This window comes from Microcebus murinus, chromosome 21, assembly GCF_040939455.1.
Source record: "Microcebus murinus isolate Inina chromosome 21, M.murinus_Inina_mat1.0, whole genome shotgun sequence".
NCBI classification, from domain to species: domain Eukaryota; kingdom Metazoa; phylum Chordata; class Mammalia; order Primates; family Cheirogaleidae; genus Microcebus; species Microcebus murinus.
Window position 1 is genome coordinate 23441902 of NC_134124.1, and position 27770 is coordinate 23469671.

The window sequence follows — 27770 nt, forward strand, 5'->3', positions numbered from 1 at the left end:
ATAAGAGCTTTGCTCTCAGTTTGATTATCCTTTCCTCGGGGCCACATTTCCAGAGCCTTCAGTAAGTTAGTTCTTCTTCCTGGTACATGCACTCATACCACCTCCTGCACCTTCCTTCATAGCACCGAACACAATTGTAATTTCACCTTTATTTACGTGACTCTTTGAATGACAGTCTCCCCCACTAGACTGTAAAGTCTAGGCAAAGTCTGTTAGCAGTCTTTGCTTGGTACATAGTAGGTGCTCACTGAATGAATGAATAAGCCACTGCTTCCAACTTACCTTCACTGTGAGTAACTCAGCACTAAATATATAGCCAGGAGAACCCAAATTGTTCTCACTGTCTTATTGTTCTAGCCAGATCTGATAATAACCACAATTTAGATTCACATTATGTCTTTCATTTAAACATCTCAAAGCAAGATAAAAATAAACAGCTGGAAATAGCTAGCAAAAGGAGAGAAAGAGAGAGACTGAAATAAGTTTAGGACTCTGCCAAAGGTCTTAATGGTAGCAACAAAGCCATAAATGTCTCATAGCACTTCATACGTCACGAGCGCTTTGCAGATGGAAACGATATCAGCATCCGGTCTCTGCTTCTGCTTCGGCTCACCAAGACAGTACTCCAGAAAAAGGTGATGTGATTTATTCTGCATTCTATCATTCTGAATCTTCTATTAACCAGCACTTGTGCAGTCACAGTACAATGATAAATGATAGTCATAATTATGACCCTAATTCACAGCAAGTCACCAAGGTATCCTCTGAATCACAGAAAAATGTCATTAGGTGAGAAGTTCTTTGAGAGGAGAGACCACTTTGTACAATTCCCCTAGGGGCCTTATACAACACCTAATTGTTGGATAAAACTATATTGATCATAACTATGCTATTGTATCTGAAAATGATGTTGTGTGTATACCACATAAAGATAAGAACAGATACTACACTTGATCTTAGCCAAAAGGCCAAGAAGCAATACATATAAAGAAATTTTCTATTAACCAAAATGTTTACATAGAATATTCATTAACGTTTGTTAAGAGAAATTTAATTCATCCTAAGTAGAAAGTAATGGCAATGTAGTGGAGGGTATTTGGGCCCAATCTGCTATTTACTAATTAACAAAGCACAATATTGGAAACACTAGACTTTTGAAGGACCCTAAGCTATTGCAAGTTTTATGGTGGCTGTTGTTATTGCTGTTGTTTTATTCTACCCGAAGCTACTATCTGGATATTTAAATTTTGATATAACTAAACAAACCAAAACTATGAAGAAAAGTTTGGTCTGTTTCACAAGAGAATCCTGGTCACTGTGGAAGACAGAAGGAAGTTCACAGAACTCACCCAGAATGATAACAAATAAAAATGCACTGTATTTTTAACACATGAACTAATCATTCTCCTTCTTTTCCAGTTTAAGTCATGTGGGAAAAAATATGTGAATATATATATTGTCACAGATGATCCATGAAATATAAACATTTAAAGTAAAATAATATTCTTCTAGAGGTATGGGTCCCTGAGATTTTTATATATGAGTCAAATAAGTAACCTATTACTCACTTTTTTTTGTCATTTATTCAGTAATACCCAGTGTTAACTAAGCAGTGAAAATATTTCATCTCATCTATACTGTATCTCCTTTCTCTCATTCATTTGTATTTACATATTCCTAAAGTAACTTCTTATGAGTTGTAAGGGAAGTAGTTAATTTTCTTAAACAAAACTACAGGGAAAAAAAAATATTCTCAATGTACCAGAGCTAAAAACAAGACTCAAAAGAAGAGGAAAATATTAAATAACCTTAGGACCTTACCAAATACATTTAATCCTTTGAATAACTGTATAAATATTTGAGTGTCTTTTATTTATGTTTTCCTCCTTTTTATTATAAAGTAAGACAGGCTTTATAAAGTAGCCACTTTAAAAAAAAAAAAGGAAAAAAGAAACTGTGGTTTATTATTTAACTTCCGAAAAGCCAACATCAAAGGTTAGATTTTTGGCATTCAAGAGCAGATAATTTGTAATTTCTTCTTTTTTTATTGGTTTTAAAATTTTTTTATGTGGAGAAGAGTCAGAGATCTCAAGAATTCTTATCTGGAGGCCACTCTTAGCCAAGCTGAGTTGATGGGAACTACCCTTTTTTGCCAAAACCCAAAAGAGAAGTTACATACATTCCCTCCCTCCCCTTCATCTGTCTCCCCCACACACTTTTTCTGACTCAAAATGAAAATATTTTTATTTTTTTCTCCTTGCATTTAAAGGAAGATAAAAAAGAATCCTAGCTGTATAGGAAGTGTAAGGCTACAATTTCATTACATAAAAGAAATGATCTGAAACTCCTAAATTTATTTAACAAACCCACAATGTTTATTTAGGACTAGGGTGAGGGGTGCCTCTTATTTGCATATGTTATCCTGTGAATTTACTACATGCATAATTTTTAGGTACTTAATGAGTGATTCAAATAGAAATGGAATTAGGTTGCAGACAATGACAGTAATGAAAGTCGGGGACAATGAAATAGGATGCAAGTCCAAAGCTGTTAGGCTAAATCAAATTGTGCATCCTACAATCCAATTTCTATTGAAACTGCAGCAGCTTGAGATAAAGTTGTCATAAAGTCTTATCAAGATCAGTCAAGATAACATGAACATTAAGAAGCCATATTTAGATCATTTCCATTCTCCCATGTCCCTTCCACAAAAAAGGGTGGATAAGCAAACGACCCAGGCAGTCTGCTTTGACTGTCTTCTCCCTTACCTCCATGTAGCCAACCTGGTCTTTGTTGCCTGCACTCTCCCTTCCCTCCCTGCCACTAGTGCTACCAAGACTTCGTCATTTCTGGGCCATTCCTATTCCAGTGACTTCCCAATTGCCCCTGGGCTCTGCTCCCTACAGCTCTGCTTGCATCCCTCCAAGTCTAACTCAAATATCCCTTCTCCCTAGCTTTCCCTGATGCCCATCCAGAACTAATCAGTCCCTGATATGGGTGCCCCTGACGCTCTATCCTACCATCTAACTGTCTTATTGATTAGCTCTCTGCGTATGTCTGTACCTCTCAGTGCACAGACCCTTGAGGGCAGGAAATGCCTCTGTTTCACTAGCACAGGAGCAATCGTGTCTCCCACAAAACAGGTCCTCAATGATCTTGTGGAACTGAACCCACTAGCTTCACTGGGGGATTTAGATACTCCCTTAACTGTGTCGATCTGTGCCTGTTGACAAGAATCCTGCTTAATAAAAAACGCTTCCCTAACAGGAGCAGAATGTGCAAGAGCCCTTGGCCTAAGTGAGGGAAGTGGCGTATGGAAAGAGGTCCCAAATGGGCCAAAGTATCATTTCAAAATCCCTTTCGCAAAGAGCACGTGAAGTAGGACAGACAGCCCAACAACCAGGACTGGAGATTCAAGCTACTGGTGAGCTTCTTTCTTTTTTTTAAAACAAATGCTTGTTGATTTGTATACTCTGCTATAGGCTGATAATTCAGAGCCTAATAAGATGTGGTCTCTGCCCTCCAGAAAACTGGCGACAAAGACTCACTGTGGAAGGTAAGTTTGAGAAACATGAGCTTTGATAAGAATCGTGGCTGACTGGGTCAGTGGTGCTCTAGTAAAGTGGGTGGAGGGAGCCCTGCTTTGTCACGTTGGCCTATTTCCACGATGTCAAGCTACCAATGTGGCATCACTGAACAGGGTTGGGAAAAGATCCACTCAATGGGTTCTCGTGAGTCTGTGCAAGCCAGCTCCAGCACACCACCAAACAGGATCCATACCCCCCACAGCCACAAGCTAGATTCCCATTCCATCCAATAATCCATTCAATAAATATTTACTGAATATCTAGTGTCTGACACTGTGCTGGTCACTAGGAATAAAACAGTGAACAAACAGCCACAGCCCATGGCCACAAGGAGCTTACAGCATCCTATGCTGGGAACCAACACAGCTGGGAAGGACAGTGAAGGTGTCTCTGAGAACTGAAGGGAAGGGAGCTAGAATCTGATGGATGAATTAAACTTATCAAAAAGAGGAAGAAGTTTCCCTGAGAGAAGCTATGGGAACAGCATATGAGTAGAAAAGGTGGCCTTTATCCTTAGAACAAGGAGCCACTGATGAGCTGTAAGCTAGGGAACGGCATGATCAGATTTGAATTTTGAAAAGCTTACTCTGGCTTCCATGGTCTCTAGAGAAGCCAGATGAATGCAGAGACACCAATCTGGAGTTACAGCAGGAGTCTGGTGGTAGAAGTGGGACGGTGCAAAGCAAACAGAGTTGAGAGATATCTGGTGTGGCTGTGGGAGAGACTGAGGGGTGGGGTTGCAGCAAAGATAATCCCCAGGTTTCTGCAACTGAAGGGACAGAGAAATCTGTCAGTAACAGCAGAAAGACGAGTTTATGTTTGGACGTTAAGTTCATCAACACAGATTTTATGTTCCCCCTTCATGTAAAAATGACTCCCTACCAAAAAAAAAAAAAAAAACCTCCTCTCATGGCCTTCAAGGCCCTTCACACTCCCATATCCCATGTACTACTATTTCCTTCCCCCAACAGTAAACCTTTTAGGGAACTAATACACTCCTATCCGCATTCCTTCTTTCAAATCCCTCATCAAAATCTGCTTTCTGATCCTTGCTTCTTTGTGAAGGGCAAACGCTCAACAGCTAACAGAGCTGCACACCCTAGAACTGTCTGTACTTCAGTCTGAAGACATGAAGCTCAGGTGACGTCTTACTCATCTCTGTATCACCTGAACCTGTCAGGAGGTAGGTACTATATTTTCCAAAACAAAATCACAACAGCTGGTCTGACAGCATGAACACTCTTAGAGGAGGAAGATAGGCTGGTCTCTAGACATACAACGAGGACTCATCAAACATCTGTTGCATATGAACTTATCGATGGACTCAACAAAGAATCACTGGATGCCTACCATGCCCAAGCACACAGTAGGTACTCAATAAAGAACAAAGGATGGGCTATCAGGCTTCCCTCTGCATAGGACCATCATGCTCAGCTTCAGTAACAGATGCCTCTGATACCTGCCTCCTATCTCCATGGCCCACCTTTGATTTCAGCCACATATCTTACTCTGACTATATCCCACCACAAGAAGACTTCCATCCACATCATGTCAACTCTGAAGGAGCTGCCTGGCCTGTGCACAGGTGCCCAGGGACAATTCTCAACCCATGGGAGCCAGGAGCCAGCAGACAAATGCTCCAGCCTCTTGTCCTTCAGAGCACAGTTCTGGGAGGCATATCTTACTCCTAGAGAGAATCCCTTTAGAGAATCACGAGATCAAGCACCTATTGCCACAGAAGTGACCTCAATCATGCACCATTGCCTTAGTTTTTCTTCCGTACCTGTTCTCACTCTCCTCTCTCCTTCATCCCCTGCTTCCTAGAGTCATGCCCACATAAACTACCTGCATCCAAATCCTTGTGAAAGGTCTCATTTCTGGAGCACTGTCCTCAGTGCACAGAACTCTGATCAAAACCAGGCATTTCAGGATCCATGAGACACTCTTTCACTCTAGCTAGTGAATTCCACACTGAAAACAGGGTGATGGCCATTCAGCAACTTTTCAGTTCTGTTGTTCTCTGAGGACATCTGTGGAATGTTGCAGTGGAAACAGTACACAGTAAGTGCTAAATACATGTCTTCTGAACTTAATCCAGGTAAAAAGTCTAGCTTCTCCACAGGTAGTAAAAAGGGGGTAATGTATATGGCTTCCTGAATTGTTTTGTCATCCCATGCCCTTATGTTCGTTAGAGTTGGACTTGGCCTTTTTTTCCAACTTTAGCCCAGCACATTAGAATGTACTTATCAACATATTAAATGCTACTTAAACGTCCTGAAATCATCCTAGATCATCTTAGCAAAGAAAAAAAAAGCTTCTGATTTAAACATCCTCAGCTACCCATTAGCATGACAAAGTCTGCATTTTATTTAGACATTGCCATTAATAATGAAATGATGTATGATTTCCACTCCTGCAGCTCTTCCTTCCTTGCACAATCAATTATACATTTAAGAAAATACTTAGTGGATAGAAACCTTCTCTAATTAAGCATCACTTGAGGGGGTTTGTGAGATTCTTAAAACTAGAAAAGATCTCTCAGATATGTAGGATGGTGGAGGGAAAGATAATCCATTCAAAATGTTTGAGTGTTGATTAGAAAAACATAAACTTACATGCATTCTGAACTGCTAAATAAGGAAAAACTCACATACACGCATTTTTTTAACCCAATAAAGACTTGGAGGTGAACTGAACATTCTGCAAGGTATAAACTCTTTCTCTCTTTGTTGCAGCTAAGAAGCCAGGACTAAATTGAAATTAGGTATTTGGGGTGAGACCCAGCACCAGCCTTGCTGTCCCTTAGACAAAACAGTCTTCTCTATCAAAATCATTGAAGATTTAAGATAGTTGGTTCTTGAGAAGGCTGGAAATTGTCCAAAGTTGGAATCAAACAGAAATAGCTAGCCTAAGATTTCCCAGAAGGCAACATGAGGATGGTTTTTCTCACTAAAATGATCACATATCATACCCTGTTTTGGGGAGGGGTGCTTATCTTGGAATAATCTCCAATATGATTTCCCATCCCGGGTGTCCCAAAAAACTCTCTCTGACACAGCACTGCAAACTCATTCAATTTGGTGAGTTCTGACGCTTTCTCTTTCTCTCCCTCTAGAGGCAGAAAATGAAGCACTAAATGAGGTTTAATTTCAAGGCATTAAAAATAAAACCAGGGATGAGCCATTCCGACAGGAACAGAAAACGGGCATTGGAAGAAGGCAAGGAGTGTGTCAAGAAAGTGTATACAGGAGAGAGGAGGGACAGTGCAGGGGGGAGGATTGACAAAAGAGGGGAGACTCTCTCTCACCCTCCTCTGCCTCCATCCTCTCCTGTACTCTCCCCTCCACCCTCTCTCCCTCTCTCCCATTCTCCCTCTCTCCACCCCCACCCCATTGCTCTGCCCCAGCCCCTGTGGCTGTGGCTCTGCATCCCTGTCTGTCTCCTGCCTTCCACCCCCCCCATCCAGAACCACCCAGAACCACTGATGGTCCTTCCGCCTGGGACGGCCCCTCCTACAACAGGAGGGATCCATGAGTTTCCAGAAAGGGCTCTGCACATGGTGTGGGTGTGACAACCATGTCACCAGAGACAGCAGGCCTCCCCTGGCTTTTGTGACTTGGCCTTCAGAAGCCCCTCCTTTCCCCAGCTCCCCTCAGCCCCCAAGTCTCAGGCACAGCCCTCAACCCTTTGGTCAGCTGTGTGGGGCATGAACCACCCTCTCCCCACTCTCCATAAGCACGGATTTAAAAGCACACTTGCTGTGAACTAACTTCTCACTATTGACTGACTCCTCGGTTCCTCCCACCTTGACCTTCCGCTAGCCAGTCCGGCCCTCCCCTGGGCCAGCCCAGAGCCCTCCTTCCCTCGGGGGGCCCAGGAGTCTCCAAGCAGACTCAGAAACTCAGCAGTTGAGCAAGAAGTCACTCCGAAGAGGGAGTGGAGGGGACAAAGCTGGGTGCCTGTGCTCTTTTTAATTCCACATTCTGGCAAAAAGAAAACCTCAGGTCTGACTTTAGAGCCTTTGACACATAATTGGTAGCCAATTTTCCTAAGTGGTGAGTCAATTTTCTGCTTGTGAAATGTAACTTTACCCTGGTGAACACCCGGCCCCAGGGTTTTCAATGTGGCTTAACAGCAATTATACGAATGTTAGGAAGGGGGGAAGTGTTAAAGTCCCTACATTTACAATTTTTTTCGTGTTTTTACCTCTTAAAGGGATAGGAGACGTCTCCTGACAAACGAGCCCACGGAAAGCTCCCCCAAAGACAGACACAGGATATCCTGGGAAAGAAAACCATTCTGAAGCCACACCACAAAGGGGACTTTTTTTTTTTTTCTTCCATTCTCTGGAATATGCAGACAAGGAGTGAGATGTCATGGGAGGGCATAACATTTAGGGGTCAGGGCATCCTTTTCCCGGTTCCCCTCGGGCTATTTTCTTTGCGCCCTCCACCCCCTCCCCCCGCCCCCGTGGGCGCTGGCCCCGCGCAGCCACCCCCGCCCCGGCGGCCGACGGCTCCGCTCCACATGTGCGACTCGTGTTTCGGCTTTCACTGGCGACAAACTGGAGCCGGGGCCTTTCCGCCTTGGAGGAACTCGCTACGTGTCGCTAACAACAACACAAACACCGCCTGCCCCCGCTCGGTGCTCCGCTGCCCACAGTGCGCTCGGCACCGCCGCTGGATTTATAGCAAGGAGCCCCGACTGTAAGAAGTAATTCATGAGTCCCCACAATGCCACTACTGAGAGGCTTTCGGAGGGGGGGGGAGAGGGCGAGCAACGGGGGTGTTCCCGCTCCGTGGGGCTCCATCCCAGCCCATCCCGATTTGCAGTGGTGCACGCTCACATTCGCAGCCAACATGCATGCTTGCAGTTTGCCCTCGTTAATTCTGTTGTATTCTTTTTTTCTTCATAAGGAGGGGTGGGGGAAGTCATCTTTGCCACCTCTCTTTTCTCATAATTCGTTAAAAACCCAACAGGTTTTAAATATTTTATTGTGCCATTAATAGTTGCAATAGAAAAGTCCTATTACATACATATGTGCACGCGAACCTAGGTGGTGCACACAGACACACGCAGGCTCATAATCTACTCACATGCCAAAAAAAAAAAATTATGTCATTATTATGGATGCTTCTGGAAGATTTAATGTTTGTTTCAGAAAGGCATAATAATTTTAATAAAACCAAACCTTATTTGGGAAGCATGTAACATGAATGCAGTTTTGGAAAGATGCAACAGGAAACAAAATAATGTTCAAAATCAATTAGCAGAGAAAAATATATGCAATCTAAGAACACCGCCAAAAAAGAAGAAATTGTATGTCATGTAGGCATAATGTTTATTGCTTTAATCCCCTGAAAAGCTCCTAACTATCTCAAAGCAAAGAGAAAAAATATTGCAAGGGCAAACTACCCTTTGGACTATCAGACTCAGTTCCAAAAGGTATAGGAAAAAAAAAAAAACCCACAGCAAAAACACACACATGAAACTTTGTACCAGATTCAGTATTAAAAAGTAGGCTTGTCAGGTCTCAGGAATACCTCCCTGAAGCCTGGTCTGTGGTTACAAGGCTTGGTGTTCAGCCCTCAGCAAATCAGTTTGGGGTTTCTCTAAATCTGAGCTACAGCCTGTCAAGATGATCCGTTGCAACACCAGCCTTTTAAAGCCCACACCTTTGTTTCTCTCCCTAATTCTCAGGCGAACTGTCTTCAACTTTCTGCCTAGGTCAGCCATTCCAAGCTGGAATCAAGATACAGACAGACGGACGGATGGATCCTTTGCCCTGAGACTTTGGAGCTGCAAACCTTCAGCAGAGGCCTGGGGAGGGATAATTGTTTTAGTGAAGCTCACTGCCTCCTCCTTGGTCTGTGAGACCCCGCTGAGCGTGGCTGCTTACCTTTGGCAGTAACCCAGGGCAGGTTCAGGAAACGGTTCCGTGTTCCTGCCCTTAGCTTTGTGTCAGTGAAGCCTGGCACATCTTTTTTGTGGTTGTAATTTAAATGAGACAACCAACTGCACAGCTGTCTCGGTCAAATTATGCAGGGCCATGTGGCCTTTCTTCCATCTTTAAAAAGTCCGGGGCACCTCTGACCATGTTTGAGGGAAGCCCAAGGGAACAATGACCAGCAAAAGGAATAGCGATTACTTACGCCAGCAAAGGATGGAAATTTGCCTAAATGAATATATTAAAGGCTTCGCTTAGAAAATGGAAATGTTAGTTTTTAAATAGAGGCAGAATAGTGTCATGATTAAGACCCTGATCTCAGGGGTCGAACACAGCAGGGTTTGCATCCCAGCTCCACCATTTAATAGCTGTATTGACCTTGGGCAAGTTATTTAACCTCTTGGAGCTCCAGTGTCCTCATCTGTTAAATGGGAAAAATAAGAATACTCACCACATTGAGTTGTAAGGTTTAGAGAGAATCCTTAGCAAAGATGTAGCTGAATAAATGTTAGCTATTATTCTCCTCATCAACAGTAATTATAGCCATTACAACAGTAACACAACATAGAACATGAAAACACCAATGCCAGTCACTATGCCACTGCAGTCATCTGCACCCAGGAAAGACTAATTTTACTCTGCCTCTGGCCCCTTACTTTACATATTATGGAACTACATCTTTGCCAAGCTGCATTTAAAACTAGTGACTGAAGTTTCTATAATCCAAATTTTATTTATTCTGTTAATCCAGTATTGAGTGTTTTAATCTCTCTCTCTCTCTCTCTCTCTCACACACACACACACACACACACACACACACACACACACAGGCCCCAGACACAGGAGTGTGAGTGTAAGCTTCTGTGCAGATACATACTACACCAGGACAAGCCAGCAGATATGCAGACACAAAATGAATACATGCACCCCAGGATGAAAGGAACATAATCATCAACTTTATTTTGACAACTCTATTCAGTGATACTCAATTATGCACTGCATGGCAAAAAATAAACTCTTTAAAATACTGAAAGCACAACCCATTGTATCTTTGATCCTAAGGGCCATTTAAAAGCTGAGGTTAAATTACAATCAGATGGCAAGAGGATAAGGACCTCGCCTTGGGGCACTTCCTTGGGATAAATGGCCAGTTCTTGTCCACATTGGAAGGGGTTGTTGGCCCAAAGCACCATGGGGCCAGTGACCCCTAGCTGGTCATTAATTGTTACTGAATTCCCTGAAACCAAGGTCATTATTGCTAATATAAACTTAAATAAAAATTCCAGAGACATATGGATTTCTTTTAATAGTCTTATTTCTTTTGGTTTTTATAGGGCATTTCTATAGAATTAATGTTCTATACATTAGCTCTGTAGTTGGTTTGTCTTAACACTTGATTCTGCTTAAAGTAAAAGTTTATTGGACATAAAATAAGAAATGAAGGAAAGCAAACAAAAAACAGGAAATCCTGAGAGGGCCTATCCTGTATCTGGAATTCTCAGAAAATCATTATCCATAGGACTTACAATTTTGTTTCTTTGGAGATCTGTCAAAATATTATAATGCTTATATATAAAGATTGGAGAATTTAAATTTAAAAAATAGAGAAAGAGATCTTGTTCCCATCCTGGACAAAAGTTTTGTTTCTCAGTCTCTCATCCCTGCCTATTACACATACATTTTTTGTATTACAAAAAAAAGATGTTTTTGAGATTTTGTGAAGTTCTCATTTCTTTAAGCTTAAAGAATATACACTGTATTGTCACACACAAGCACAGGATACTAGCAAAGCATATGATTTCACAGCTTCATTCTAAATATATTCAGAGTTATTTGACCTTAAAGGGAATCATCTGCCCCAAAAGTACAGATACAAAGTGGATATACTGACAAAGAACAATTATTTAATGAGCACATACTATGTGCAACTCAGTGTATATTTCCTGTATATCCATTTAGGCTGCTTCATCCCCAGAAGTCTAAACCGGATGAATCTGGTTAGACAGCTCTGGGATGTTGCATAGATTGCCTCTGTTGACAGCCTTTTGGGGTTACTATCTCATGTAGATAAATGTGTTGGTCCACGTGCCTCACATTTTACAAGCCTACAATATTCTTTTTACTAGACCCCTTCCCCATCTTGCCCAAGTTATGCTACCAATAAATTTAAATATACCAACTCAATTAGCTTTGCAAGGTACATCATCTAATGATCTTGCCCAATAGCTTCCTGCCTTAAAGTAAATCTTAGCAATAGATGTGGGCTCTGCTTACTGCCTTATCCTCTTATTACTTTAGCTGATCCCTCGGACAAGGCAATGTAGAAGGAGTGAAAGTTGGTTGATAATGTTGCTGGTTGTTCAGTTGTGACTGTGAGGCTGTTATTTACGTTATAGTACATGCCGCTTGAGCAAATGTTTAATAGGCTACTGTCCAATGTTAGATATAAGAGGTGACTAGATTTATAGGAGTAGACAGGATTAAAACCATTGAGAGAGAGGGAACTTTAACGATCCTCAGTGTCCACTTCTCTCATTTTAATGGGAAAGCTGAAACCCAGAGAAGTTAAGAGACTTGCAGAGGCTCACATATCTAAATAGCAACAGAGGTAGTATTAAAAACCAAGTCTCCTGTGTCCTAGTTCAGCATTCTACACCAGGCTGCTTCTCATTTTCCTTATGAATGAAAAATCCAACATGAGAATGAGCAATTTAACTTGTCAGGTTTATAATAGAACCAAAGCATGTTTGCTCCTTAAGAGAAGGATATTTTCAAATTTGGATTCATAATGGAGGCAACAGTATCCTGAAGATCAAAAATTAGCATAGTAGGGCATTAACCTACACTGAATCAGATGAGTAATTAATTACTTTAAATCTCTTACTGGAGACGGGACAGGGCCTGGGAATGGCCAGATAATGGTGGGAGAAAGAAAATGATTCAATGCATTTGGTAGTAACTTGAAAAAGAGAAAGGGATTCGACACCAAATGCAATTTCCTTAATATTTAACAGATAAATGTCCTGCAAGTATCACAAAGTACCTCTGGAGCAGTCCCCAATCTGAGATAGGGGCTACAGCTTATTTTATGTAGTAGATGCTTCATGAACATTTACTGAATAAATTAACATTCTGGTTCTTTTCCTCCTACTTGAAGTCAATGAACTCAACAGCTGCTTGCCCTCTTCACCTCTGTGAAAGAAAACAATGGTTTCCAAACAAGAGAATACCCCATCATAAAACAATTTTTTATAAGTTTGGGACAATTATTCTTTCTGGGTTCTGGTTTGAAAATATTTGGAAACATAAGAGAATTCAGCTTGTTGAATGATTTAGGACAATTTGGGAAGGGAAAAAGAGAGGATACATAAATTCAAACTTCCATCTTTTTAAAAATAGGGCATTGGTCCTAACTGACCAGATAGTCGAGGGACAGAAGGAAGAAACACTTAGCTCTTGACTACATTCGGTCACATCTTTAAATGGAAATAGGAAGTCTACATTTTTCCAAATCAGCCCAATCTTTTTAGTCAGGCCAGATGGGCATGTAATTTAAAGGCTGAATAATTGTCCCTTGCTCCTTTCCAGGTATCCTGAAAAAGTACAAAAGCTGCCGACTCCCCACCTCTCCCTCCAGCTTACCAGGTGAATGTCCCTTTGCCTTTTGGAATCATTCTCCTGCTCCTCATAGCTCAGCATAAGACTATGCCAAGGACTAATAATTTCTCTCAGCACCATACCCATGACTTCTGCCCTTCCTTGGCAATTCAAAACATGTGACAAACCTGCTCAAGCTTAAGCAAAACTGTACACAAAAGTAATTTTTGAGTAGGTGGCAGTACAATGTACTTTTTCCCCTTTCACTGTAATTTTTTTAGAATTATAATCTGCAAAAATGCCTCATTTCCTTTATTATTATTTTTGGAGAGAATAGTTTATTAAATTTATTTATGTTTAAATAAGTTTTTAAATTAGGACTTAGTTTGAAAATTGCCAAGGTCAATATTTACGTATGCCAATACCTTCTAGAGAAAGATAACAGTCAGAGACAACCGCTCATGATGAGATGTCTGGCATAGAAAGACCTTTCATAAAATTCCTGCTGAAAGATGACTATTGATGAAATAGCTCTGAGAAAAATAAAAATCACAATTTTTTGCAGTGTTATGACATCATAGGAACAAGCACAGTTGCATATAAATGAAACATGAGCTTTTGAAAAGAAATAAAGTGGTATTTTATGATGGTTATTCTGTAGCTTCCTCCTCTCCATGACTATTATAACATCTTAGAAACAATTTAACTTGTGCTTGGTGCGCAATGCTGGGCCTTGTTAGAGATACAGAGCTCAGGGGTTTCCTTGGACTCCAACCCAGAAATACAAGTTGTACCCTTCCCTGAGGCTGATTTCACACAAGGTGAAATGGAGAGCGAAGTGGGACTCAGATGGCCAGAGTAGTAGCAGAAAAGCCACTGGAACCAGAGCCAGGGACTTGGCTTATGGTCCTGGCTCTGAGGCTAATTAGATCTTTGGGCAACATTGTTGTGCTGCTCTTGGCCTCAGCTTTCTCATCTTTAAAATGAAGGGACTGCCCTGTAATCTCTGAGAGTCCATTCAGCTCAAAACAGAAACCTGGTCTCTTCCTACTAGAATCTAGCGTCTCCAGAAAAGCTGCCTTTTGGACCTAGCTGAGTGCTTTATTAAGCTATACTCTTCATTCTCCACATCCATGCAATAGGTACCCAAAATTCTGCCTATCACGCAAGGTTGCCGTGGAAATGAAAAGATCATAAAAAGACCTTTATTTCATTCCCGCTAAGAGGTATATAGTGATAGAATTAAAGTGGTAGTCTTTCCTAAGTTATATATGTCTCAGTATAGATCAAAGATTCTTAGCTAAAGGCAGGAGATTCTGACAGTGGAATTCCAAGCACTGGCCAGAATTGGGTGGGAAAACCTTTCCTGCATTCTTAAGAACTCCACAAATATTCCGTATTGTTTTTAAACCCAGCTGTTTAATCAAACCTCAAGGAGACTATTCTGGTAGAGCTCACAGACTTGCCCAAACTCAAAAGAACATCTACATGGGGAGGGGGAGGAGAGAGTCAGTATGTCAATGTTTTGTTAATGAATAAAGATCCCATATTTCGTTCCTGAAAACTCTCACGTCGTTTCGGGACCATCAGCAGAAGCACAAAGCTAGCTTCACAAACCACAGGATGTGAACAATTCACTGTGACGAGGATACACTAAAGAGGTTTCCAACTGAAGGGGACCTTCGGGAAGCGTGCAGTAGGGCCTACCTTGAAACTGGACGGATGACACTGTCTGCTAGAGATCTGGAGATTCCCTTTCACCTTTCCACAGCGACAAGGTTGTGTGTGGGAATCCCCAGGAATCACGTATAGCTGACAGAAAAAGGGAGGCCACCTTCAAACTCCAGTTTCAAAAGACCTGAGGCCCTACAGGAACCCCAAAGCAACTGCACCATTTGGTGTAGCCAGAGAATATGAGCAAAAGATCAAACTAATCCAACCCAGTAGAAAGAATGGGACGCCACAGAGCTTGGACTAATTTTTTAGTAACATTCAGCCGCAGCCATGACTTTCCTTCTAGTTAACTTCCATCCACGTATCTTAGAACTTGAACTCATAATTCATACCCGTTTTAAATTCCCGCCACTACAGACGGAAGTCTGTAAGGAATGCTGACCCCTTTATGTCAAGCACCGCATCCAAACAGTTCCCAGGGAAAGGACTGAGGTAGAATTTTCTTCCTCAATAGTCGGAAGGGCTGTATGTACCTAGTTCTTGTGAGTTGCTAGCTCTCGTGACTGCCAAATCTATCCCAGGATTTGGGACAGAAGTCCCAGGGCCGTCACCACTCCTGCTGAGGTGGCCGCCATATCCATCAGGCCTCCTCAAACAACTTACTACTAATGCCTACAATATGTAGGTGGCAACTGTAGCCCGACGGGTGTCTGCAGATACAAACCAAAGCTGGCTAAAACCAGGTCTGGAAAGCTGACAAATTCCCAGGAAATCTACCCTGAGCAGCAGACAGAAAAAAAAAAAAAAAAAAAAAAAAAACTGGTAAGAAGAGAAACAGACCTATAATATAACACAGTTCCCTGAAATTCATTATATTTAATACTGAACTTCCACGATAGATCAAGGAATCGGACCTAATTCTTTCCTGATTATTTTGGGCATGTTATTATTAATGTTGCATAAACATTTTAAGCCACTGTCTATCAGCGATTTGATGAAAGAAAAACACTAACATTTCACGGGTAATGTTGAGAGCACAGCGACTTGAAAGAAACTACTATTAGTAAACTAAACAGCACTCTAAATAAAGAAAATTACTGCTGTTAAGACATACTGTTCTGAGAATTATCAGGAAGAGCACCACAGTGCTAACTCTGCTGTATATAAGAAATTATTCAAGTATGCATTTGAGTAATTCTGCATTTTAATTTAACCCTTTGAAACATTAATCAAACTGTGGCTAATTATAGGAATTAAGGAATTAAACGATGGAATCTTCTAAAAGATATTATTTAAAAGGCAGTTTATACAATTACTTGTATAGATGTTTGCTTTAAAGAGGAAAACAGTTCTACTGTAATGAAAAGGGTCTTAGAAAATTAAATTAACAAGGGGGGACCAGGCTGATATGAAACTAAATTAGCATCAAATGCAAATTACAGGGTACTTAATGGTAGAAACAGGTGCAGAGAAGAACCCTAAATGAGATAAATGAATAAAACATCCCTCTCCACAAATGTGGAAGCTGACACAAAGTCAATGATATGAATAATTCAGCAGCCTCCACACTGCTGTTGAGGTCAGCCTGCCTTGACCTTTGAAACAGGAAGTAAAATTCAGTTCAAATTTGAGTGACTGGAAATATAACAGTTATTTGTTTTTTATATTAAAAAACCCACAGAATTTTTAAAAATACAAATATAGGAAATATACAATAGAATTACAGCTTGAACTAAAAGAGACATTATGTAATCAAAGTAATTGGTAAACAAAACAAAAAAATTGTTAGATAAGATTTTACCCAAACCATGTTTCAATATGGAAATTCTAAAAATAAAATAATTAAAAGCATAGTGCTAGGCTTTTTGATCAAATTCCCTGTGAGAATAAACTTCTACATCTTTACCCTTTCTTCAAATTATTTCATTGCATTGCTGCCAATGTAAAAAGCATGTCATAATAAAAACAAAATTAGCCACATATTCTTATTAGTAATGCAAAATAATCTCTCACATTTATAATATAAAATTTGGTTAAACTAGATTTTTGAAAATCTAGTGTAGCTGCTTTTTTAATCCTCCAACCCTGTTTTAATAAATGTTGCATCCCAAAAACTTGTTTACCTTATAAAAATGCAATCTAGGTTCTAAAAACAAATCATTCTCATAACTGAGTATCGACTGTGGTTTTACATGTCTTTTATGCTTTTCTTCTTTCTTTGCACGCTCCAAAAGTATTTTGTACAGTCAAATAGTTAAAGTATTCTTCTCATTTCAAATTGAATTTGGTGCTGTTAGAGATTAACAGGGTATGACAACAAACCAATTTCTACAAGCTAGAAAGACAGCAAAATATTTATGGTATATCACCCTCGTCCTCATTTTACAGGATGGCATAAAAGATGTTTGATAATAGCAGTTATCTCTGCCCTCCAATTGGTTCTATTAATGGGACCCACAACTTGGCTATCTGCCTTTCATCTATCTACTGTGCTTGTCAGATAAAAGATTATGTTGAAAGATGAGCTTAATTTTATTTTCTAGATTTAGAGAGGGTTAAAGCTACACACATACACATCTTAGCCATCTATGGGAGAGCAGTGGAAACTAGGTCTGTGATTATAATTACCATAGGAAGAAGTTTGAGAAACGTTCCTCCCAAACCTGAGTGTTTAGCTGAGGCCAAATGAAATATGCAGCATGCATTGGGTTTTTCTTAATTATTATTATTATTATCATATCTGCTAAATCACTCCTCGCTGGACGTTTAATAAAGGGTGATAGACCAAACACTGCTGATTTGGGGTTTGCCGTAATGACTGACCTGAGCGAGGGCTTTGTGTACAAAGTGGCCCCCCATTAAACGAGGGCTCTGTGGAACCAGCTGGTTCTCATTTTGAAACAACCGGTTTCTCTATCCCCAAGTGCTAAAGAAAATAATCCCTGCAATCTATGACTGCACACTTTCACGGAGGCGGCAACGAGAATTTGATTGTGGAGATAATCAAAGTCATTCCTGGAACTTCCAAGAAAAAAAAAAAAAGGTGGAAAGAGGTGGGGTAGAAAGAAAGAATAGTCAATGATAGTGTTTAAAATTAAACTATGACAAATCATTGTGAGTGGAGGAGCCGGAGGAGGAACCCCCCCCCTGCCCTTTAAGGAATTCAGTTGAAACAGCTCTGTTTTCTTCCCCACTCGGCTGCTGGCTGCTCCAGGGGGAGGTCGGAGATGAGATTAGTCAGGGCCACAGCCCCCAGTGTCCGGCTGGGAAGCCGAAGAATCGAAACACACTTCGAGAAGCTACTTGTCACTGCTGACACATCATGATGAGGTTTTTGGTTTTGTTTTGTTTTGTGGGTTTTTTTTTTTTTTAAGTTTCAATCTTAAATAAAATAGCCAGGGAAGAATCTAACTGGATTCTTCAACCAGCGATCTTTCTTAGATAATCTGAAACACTGAGATTACTTTGACGTTCAGAAAGAAAAACAAAGAACGTATCAGACGTTCCAAGGCATTCATCTTTCAATCTCCAGGAGAGCTCCGTTATTTTTTTTTTTTTAACGCTACCTTGTTCTACAATAAGAACCTGTGCTCAAACCGCCTGAATGACATTCGGCTGAACCTACGTTCCCTGCCCACCTACAGATTTCATGAGCTTTAGGGGAAAGAAAAAAAAAAAAAAACACGAAAATATGTGTAATCTGTCTGTCTGCACTATCTGCCTTCAGCAGGAAGAAGAGATGGGCTCACTGAGGACACTCAGGGCCTCTCAATTAGCCTGATTAGTTCAGCACACTGCTCTCATGAATGACACCTTATCTTGAAAATAAGGGAGAACTTCCTTCCTCAAGTAGACACAGGAGCCCCCTAAAGCCACAAAGATGCAGCCTATCAAATGTGAGCCGGCCTCTGCTTCTCCTCCCTCCTTCCCAGCTTGCAGGTCAAAGAGACTGGCAGCCCTAGCGCCTGATTGGATTTTGTGTCCTAAGGACAGAAGGCAAGCTCCCGTCTGCCCAGGTGGCCTTGGAGAAGGCTGGGAAAAGGGATGCCCTGTGGGCAACTTCAAGCCCCTTCTTTCAGAGTCAACCAGGCACATGATGGGATTGGGGGTGGGGGACAGGAGGATTCAGGAGGGGGAAGGAGAGGAAGAAAATTCATTAACCCCTCAATCGCCAGAGCGTCATGTCAATACTATACCTGCCTGAAAGGAAAAAATGGTGAATTCTTGTGTCTTCTGACATTATAAAAAAACAAAGGCTCTGCTTAAACATAGGTTACCCTAACACTGATTCCACATTTGACGTAATGAGGGGAGGGAGATGGTAGAGTTTTTGCCCTACAAAAATCAAGCTTTCCCCCAAACTCTCTGAAATCTGCCAGTTTGCAAAGAATGCCATATATATATATATGTATTTTTTTTCATTTTCATTATCATGTGTAATAGGCATATTAGTTAACAGAATATATTCTTGAGAATGTGCTTTGTGAGAATGTCAACAGCAGGGTTTTTCACTTGTCTGCTCTGTGATTTACTTGATCAATTAAACAGTTAGGCAATGAGGAGATTTGCATGGTAATCGTGTGAAGATTAACATTTTTAAGTGTAACAAATTTAATATTTTATCTTACATTTTCTGTTCCTCATCGTTCTTTAATGGCAGTGCCATTTCACTTTATTGTGTAGTTGTAACAAGCCTGTCTTTAGGCAGAGATGAGCCACCAGATCCGACAACTGCATTTCTAGCTCTTGTCCTTCTTCCATTTCACAGAAACAAACCCTAAACACCTCGTACACAGGATCACTGAGGCTCTGTGCTTACTGGTCTACCTTCCCAAGAGTTTATCTGCTTCCCTGTGCTCAGCAATACCACACACACAAAAAGAAGAAAAAAAAAACTGAAATAAAGTGCCATAGCTGGAAAGGGTCTTAGCCATCTCTTCATTCTGGCCTTTATCTTAAAAACAGTCACCTTATAATGAATATGTATTACGTGCTGCATGCCAGGCATTGTGCTAAGGGCTCTCCATGTATTATCTACTCACTCCTCACCACCACCCTCTAAAGTAGGAACAAGTACTGTTATCTCTGTATTATAGATGAAGAAACCGAGACTTAGGGAAGTTAAACTGCTTACAGTCCCACTGCGCTGCTGACAGAGCTGGGATTTAATCCAAGGCATTAGACTCCACAGCCTTCAACCTTAACCAATGTATTGACTGCCTCGGAAGAGTATGAGAAAGCTGCAAGTTTGCTCAAGTTCAAAGCCACTAGGTATGAACTAAAAGGCAACTTCAACCTGGGGATATTTTTCCTCTGCATCATGATCCCAGTCTAAAATAGCATTCATCAATTAAAAAATAAAATCAATATGTTTTTTTTGTTTATACTTTATTACTACTCCAACTTTTCTTTCTTTCTTTTTTTTTTTTTTTTTTTTTTTTTTTTTTGCAGGGGATGGGGTCAACTCTGAGACACTGAGAAAGCTACATGAGGCCAAGACCATGTCCGTCTTTCTCACTGAAAACGGTACCTGGCATATAGTAGAGGTTTAATAAATATTTGTGGAAAGAAAAAGATGAGTGAATCCTCATCCAAGGAGACTTAGCTACCATGATTAACGTCAATAAGGTAATAGTGTTTATAAGAAAGTTCCATGGCAATGATCACATTAAAATCACATGGGCTATATTCAAATTGCAAGAGTTACCTGATTTTAAGCACCTGATATGCGCCAAGCCCAGTGCTAGGTACTTTAACCCTCACAACTCTTCGGAAAAGAAATGACTTTTCCCATCTTGGAAATGGGGAAACTGAGCCCTCTGAGGTTCAGGTAATGATGAGTGGCAGTGGAGGAACTGGATCCCTCAGCCAATGGACTCCAAAATCTATGCCTTTTCCATCACACTATGCCTTCTTCCAGATCTCTCTCTGGATTACCGACCTTTTCTCAATGAAATACACAATGGTTCACTCATCAAATTAAATGAGAACAAAGGAGTTAAACGTTACTCCGGCAATGATATAACAATTATGGCTCCTATATATATATATATATATATATATATATATATATATATATATATATATATATCTTTCAAGCCCCAAATTTAAGTGTGACATCAACAAAAAAAACTGCTTAGGCAAATAGGTTAGAGTAATACATGGCAAGGATGAATTGTGGATACCAAAAAAATAAAATAAAATAAATGAGACATTATGAAATACCAGAAACAGAATTTTTAACTGTGCAATTAAGGAGAGGAAAAAAAAAAATCAGGCTGAGAGCTAGGAGATCTGGAGTTTCTAATCAGTTGCGTTGTCACTATAAAGTGGACAGTCCCTTAGGCTGTGTGCCTCAGTTTACAGATCTGCCAAATGGAGTCAATTTGTTTGAAGAGAAGTCTCTGAAATATCACACCTTAAAGTGCTCTAAAACTTTGCAAGTACAATTTATGTGCAGTTTACTATTAAACTCACGGTGGTCAGGGATTTTGTTTGTTTTCTTTTAAACTGTCCATGGGCCAGGATTCAGATGCTGGTGTTGATGAGCCAGAATAGGGCACTCCCAAACCCATAGCCACAAGAAGAAACACTCAACTTTTTTGAAGATATTCTGAGATGTACACCATACACTGAAGATTGGAACGTGGCTTTAGGAAAACACTAAGATTGTGTAAAGAAACATGGGTTTCAACACTGTTGATAACAGATTCAAAGATAACCAGGCAAACTCTTAGACAACTTCCTTTTCTTAAAAAAAGTTTTAATAAATAAAAAAGAGACTGCTCACTTTTTAATCTTTCTTTTTGTCTTTGGGGTGTATGTGCGTAGCCAAACCTGGTGCAGGTCCAGAGTCCTTCAAACTAACTTTCCATTCTGTGAGGGGACTTTAGCCAATCGTGCATCCGAGACTATTAAAAAATGGTATTTTAAGATATTACTGACAGATCAGAATATTGACAGATCAGAAATACATTAAAAATAGGTGGGGAAATCCCAACAGTTTATCTATTGAACAAGAGTAAAGAAATTGCAAGCAACCTGATTATCTGATCTTCAGATGGAGTGACAGAGGGCTTCCGTCCAATCGCAGTGGGTTTGGAAGGTGGAGGAAAGAAGAACCTCTCTCCCATCAGCGGGGTCACCCAGCCATGCTCCTGACTCCTCGGCACGTGAGCACCACCCAGCACAGCCCGGGCGTTCACAGCACGGGCGGGAGCAACACCGTGTGAAAAAGCAGCAGCTTACGGAGTGATACAACATATTCTAACATGTCACCTTGACAGTGTTCAATGCATTGATTAAAAAAGAAAAGAAAAAGTTATTTCGACCTCGAAGATGTCATGTCCAGGGACCCCTTGTTCACACCCTATAGAAAGAAGAAGAAGGGCTCTTCCTACCCAGGGTACACATGATACCAATATTCGGCCAATTGAGCAGCAAATGAGCAAAAAAGTTCTTGAGGGATTCTTGACATTGATTAAAAGGGCATTTTTTTTTTTTTTTCCCAAACCACCACCACTACACCCATTCCATGAGCCAACATTTGGGAATCTTGCCGACGGCCTATAAAATGTGTGTACTATGATCGTGCCCGGATTAAAAATGCACATGCGCAGTTTGATTACGTTTTTCTCTTCCCCCCACCCCACCCCCCGCCCTGGCACTGAAAGTGTTAAAGAAAACAATAAAAGAACAAGTGAGTGTACAGGGTAGGATTTACTGGCATTTACTTTTAATCTATGGCCCTTCACTCTGTAGCTTATCGGGCCTCTGTCAGTCCTTTTTCCCTCTTTATATTTCATGAGGGGCCCCCCATGCTGCTACTGAGAGACAGAGCCCAAGTGTCTATAAGCTTTTTGTCAGGTAAAAAGAGAAGAAAAAGGAAAGGAACAAGAGGAAAAGCAAAGCTAAGAGGCATCTATTAGATGTCACTAGGCTTTTGTATTCATGTCAATGATTCAGGATTAGAGTATTTGAAATAATCTTATTGAGAGGAATCAAAAGGCCCACCGAGTGAGAGGCTGCTCTGTAGCATATGGCAAAGGCACGAACAATATCTTATTAAAGATGTGTTGGCTAACACTATTACTTTATATTAAATTACAAAACTATTGTGCCTCAAATAGTTAGCAGGATGGTATAGTTACCGAGTGCCATTCTGGAGGTTACTGTGTAGGATCAAGCTATATAATTTGCCAGCTTGTCCAGGTAAGTCATTACAAGTAGTAAGGTTTAGGGCCTGTTTGGAACTGGACCCAAGCCCCTCACTTTCAAAAATAAAAATCCCCAAAGCACACTAAAGACCACTCTGTTCCCACTGTAAGCAGAGTACACATTACATAGATGAGATGCCAACGGCATGTTCTTGCCCCAATCAGTTTCATTAAGTTTGCATCAGTTAACATGTGTGACTCCCCCGCAAACTCCACCCTATGCCCCCATCCCACCCCATGGAAAATATAACAGATTTCTTTTGGTTTGACTTCCCTCCCCACGAAGAATATGTGCACACACACACACATGCATACATACACATACACACTCAGCTTCACACTTTGGCAGGATTAGGGCAAGTATTATAAAATTGTATTATAATGAATATTGTACTGTTAAAACCTTCATTTGCTTCTGGACAAAGACTTGTAACTGGAGAAATAGTTTGCAAGGGAGATTTCTCTTCATCTACCCACACCTTTAAAGACAGCAAGCAACGAAAGACAAACCTGTACTGTTCACCCTATTTCACCGATTGCAGTATGGAGCACTGAGTCACTTTTATATTGTCCCGGACAACAGACAGTTATACAGTTTGTAAAGAGAGGTATGGGATGGGGCAGGGGTGAGAAGGAAGAATGGTTAGTCTTCTTCAGATAACATATCATGCAAATTAAAATGACCAAAATACCATCTCTTTACGCAGAAATCTCTAAACAGAGTTTTTAAAATCTAATCAAATTTTGCTAGAGAGTTAGTCAGGTGCTGACAGTAGGGAGAAATGAAGAAATGAGGGGAATGTATCAACAGAGAAGTGCACTTGGGGAGAGTTTTTTCCCCTTATTCTAAACAACTTCTTCTAGGAAAGTAAAAGCGTGTTTAATATAGTGATATATTCTCATCATAAAACAATTGTGCAAAGTTGCCAACATGACACACAGAGGACTTTGTACTGCTTTTCTGTATTTTTCCAGAACTGTTATAAAAGCAAAGTTATGATGACATGGGATTAAAAACCTACACAACGAACTGACACCCGCACCATGCTACACATACACACTGCTGATTCTCTGAAGCTCTGTTAAATACATTTCTTGGAAGTTGCTGCCATTATTTCCTTTACAGGAAAACCACTGTTGTTCATTATACAGTGTCTGTAGCAGTATTATACCATGTAAAAGTACTTTGCGTTATGATATATTGTCAGCATATTTGAAATGCATTTTAATGTATCCTGGTTGTGTATTTGGGAATAGCTGATAGCAAATGGAATATAGACTGCTATTAGCTTATTGTATTAGTTATTTTCTTATCATGGTTGCAAACTGCACACAAATGTACAGGGCTCATCTCATATTCAGAATGGTATTATCTGATATGCGATAAAATTTACAATGATACTCACATAAGTCTCATCGCTAATAATCACAAACGAATTCCCACTGAGAAGACAAATGTTTAAACACACTAGGGTTAATAAACAACCGTAAATTCAGTGTGGATGCTGGCTTTTCACTTCTGAAAAAATGCAAACCTCAGAAACCAACCAAAAAGACAGCAATTATCCCACCTGGGGCAATATTAAAGAGCAAATTCCTCCTCCTTTTATTTTAACCAAGCACTCAATGTTAGAAAATCAGGTAGTATAAAAGAGAGCTCTTTATCAGAGCTATGAGAAATGTATTTACACCTCTGGTTGTTCATGCCCCAGACTGCCATTTGTGGACGGTATAGTATGATGATGTTTGGTGGTTAGTCCATCTAAAAACCAAATGAAGACCAAAATAATAGGAGTTGAAAGGGCAATGAAATGAAGTTATGAAAACTCTGACTAAAAGCCTCATTCAAAACTTTAATAAAAGTATATATTTATGTTCGTATTAGTTGAGGAGTTTACATGGACAACAAAAAAGAAAAAATTTTTAATACTTTTAGGATTTACCTCTGATGATAAAAGACAGAGAAGGAAGTCATTTATTGTTGAGATGTCTAGATGCCTTCAGTCTTTGGGGACTATATACCCTACCCCACCCAATGGTAAAAAATGTGTGTATGTGTGTATGTGTATGTGTGTGTATCCTATATATGTATATATAGGATATATATACATATATATATCCTAAGCCTAAAGTTTTTCTATTATTTTCCTATTATACAGATGGACATATATGTTACATAAATACACTGGGGGAGGAAATCAAGAAAATTAGCCTGGATAAGGCAACACTGTACTTTTCTGAAGTCTTACCACAGCATTTTTACATCTTAGTTGAAAACTGAATCCTCAATAAAATTGTCTCTCTGAACAACACAAATACGATTAATTTTTTCTGTTCATATGATGTACATCATGTAAAATCAACAGGCAAAATGAGCATTCTAATATTTTCGTTACTGAACATTCTATTTCAGACAATCATAAAACAAACCCAATTAGTGTTACCTAAATGAAAGTGATCTAGATGTGGAAGATCTTTAGACAATTCTGGAAAAAACAAATACAGGCTTTGTTTTTTCTTTATAGGAGACCCTTGGGTAAAGTGTGGCCTGAAGTAATTCTGAACAGACTAGGTTTTTCATTTTATAAAATTTGTGTATTTTTTTAATGTCACATGTCAAGTTCTAGATCTCATAGCTTTAAATATACATACAGGGATTCTTTCAAATGCAAAATAAAGACACGGCAAATCTGTTAAGATTGCAATAAACAAACTCAAAATCTTTAGAGGTACATTATAATAGTTGACAGGCTTTTTAAAAAATCATGTTTTAAACACTGGCTTTGAGGACCCCAAAACTTGCAGGTTCTTGGGCACGTTATATTCTGAAAGGACTACATCTAAATTCACAGGAGACAGAAGAACCTAATTTGAGCAGGAATTTCATCCTTTGTTATTTCTATCTATTAAAAAAAATCCCACTTGTTAACAGCTAAGGATTCACAGTATAAGGAAATGAACAATTGGGCTCATATTGTCATCTCTTACTTAGTGATCTAACTATCTCACCAATCACACTGATCCTAAATTGAAAAATAAACAAATATTGAGCTGCCCCTATCCTGCCCTACTGGAAATAAGCAAGACAAATCTAGCCAGAAACTTCAGAGCTCCGTGTGAAAGGAATCCTATAGTATAATTTGGAGAAAGAAATGTTTTTGTAAGACCATCTGTATTCATCCATGTCATTGCTCAAAGATAGTTTAGGAAAATAACGAGTTTTGTGAAGCAAATCAAGAATGGATGGTAATCCTAACTAGTATAGAATAATAGGCTGCATACTTAATATATTCAGTTCAAGCATTTATAAAGAAGTTTCCATATAGAAAATGGAAGATTTTTTTATAGATGCAGAAAAACTGGGTTCCCAATTCAGACTACCCTATGTGACTTTTGTCATTATCATCTTTTCTGATTCTTACAAAGTAAACCTAATTAAGAACCTCCCTCATTAGTCTTCCAGAAAAATTAGCACAGCTTATGCTAATTACTCCTGCAAAATTTAATAAACTCGTTGAAATGGGAATAGTCTAATGAGGTTTTATTTATTGAACTAAGATAACTCCAAGGAAAAAGGTTAGGACACAAGGATATCCAATGTGGTAATAAAACTACAATTTATTCAATTTCTAAACATGAAGTTTATTGCAAACCTTTTAAATTCAAATATGAGTTACTATGTGAATATGTTAAATCAATTTCCACCATAATTCAATAACTGGAAGTCATTTTTTGCTTTTTACTTTAACAATAATTACCACACATAGCCCTTTACCTCAACAATAATGAAATTTGCTGTTATTAGTTCCTGGTCATCTGCTATTAAACATAACACATTTGACTTCTCCCATGTCTATGCAGCCCAAATACCTGGATCATTCAGCACAGGCTGGGTTTTGTGCTTCTCAATCAAACTATGTGGCATCAGGCAGACACACAACCTGGCAGCCAACTCCAGAAGTATACTTCCTACATTTACAGCAATTTTCCTATAAACTTTTTAGAAGTGCCTTGACAAATTGTCACAATTGTAAGAAGAATTTGGGTCATATTTTTCTTAGTCTGTGCATGCCATTAGAATGAAGTACAAATCCATTTTCTAAATCACAAGATGCAATCACTAATTTTTTAATTGCACTTTTTTGATAGAATATGCCAGGCTGATGTCCCAAAATCACTGGCAACAAACAATAGAGCCAAAATTTAATACAGGAATAGCTTGCCCTGCTCCATTGCCGTATGACCAGAAAGCCTCTTCTCTCTATCCTATAAATAGTTTTCCTGAATAACCGCTGCTAAAAGTCTTTTGAATGATAAAAATAGCAGCGTTCTCCCAAATTCCGAAGGACAAGCAAAGGGAACTAAAAATTATTGGTGCTCAAAAGGTGACTGTGTGTTAAAACTATGCTAAATCCTAATGCAAGGATTGCCTGTATCCTCAGCTCTATAATTGCATAGTGTATGCATCATGTAAAAACAGTTACTATTGCTACTGAATGCAGGCCCCATAGCCTATTTTTACAAAATATTCAGGGATTCGCATCCATAAATCTGAAAGCAAATCAAACCCTAAGCACGTAACACAGATATTATGCAATCTGTAATATAGAATCAAATTGGAAACTATGAAATTCAAACACGGTTGCCATCATTTTTTTCCCCTTTGCAGCAATTTTATGGAATTGAAAAATCTTTTCTATTTTGCCCTCCCTTGCATAAGTTCTTTTCTTGTTGTTGTTATTCTCTTCT

At 39.7% G+C, this 27770-nt stretch overlaps 1 protein-coding gene and 1 pseudogene across 3 annotated transcripts in view; both read right to left on the reverse strand.

The window, feature by feature from the left end:
* Window positions 1-27770, reverse strand: part of EBF1 (EBF transcription factor 1) — a 390172-nt gene that overhangs the window by 334171 nt on the left and 28231 nt on the right. The gene's annotated exons all lie outside the window — the stretch shown is intronic.
* LOC142863391 (uncharacterized) lies at window positions 755-980 on the reverse strand (annotated as a pseudogene).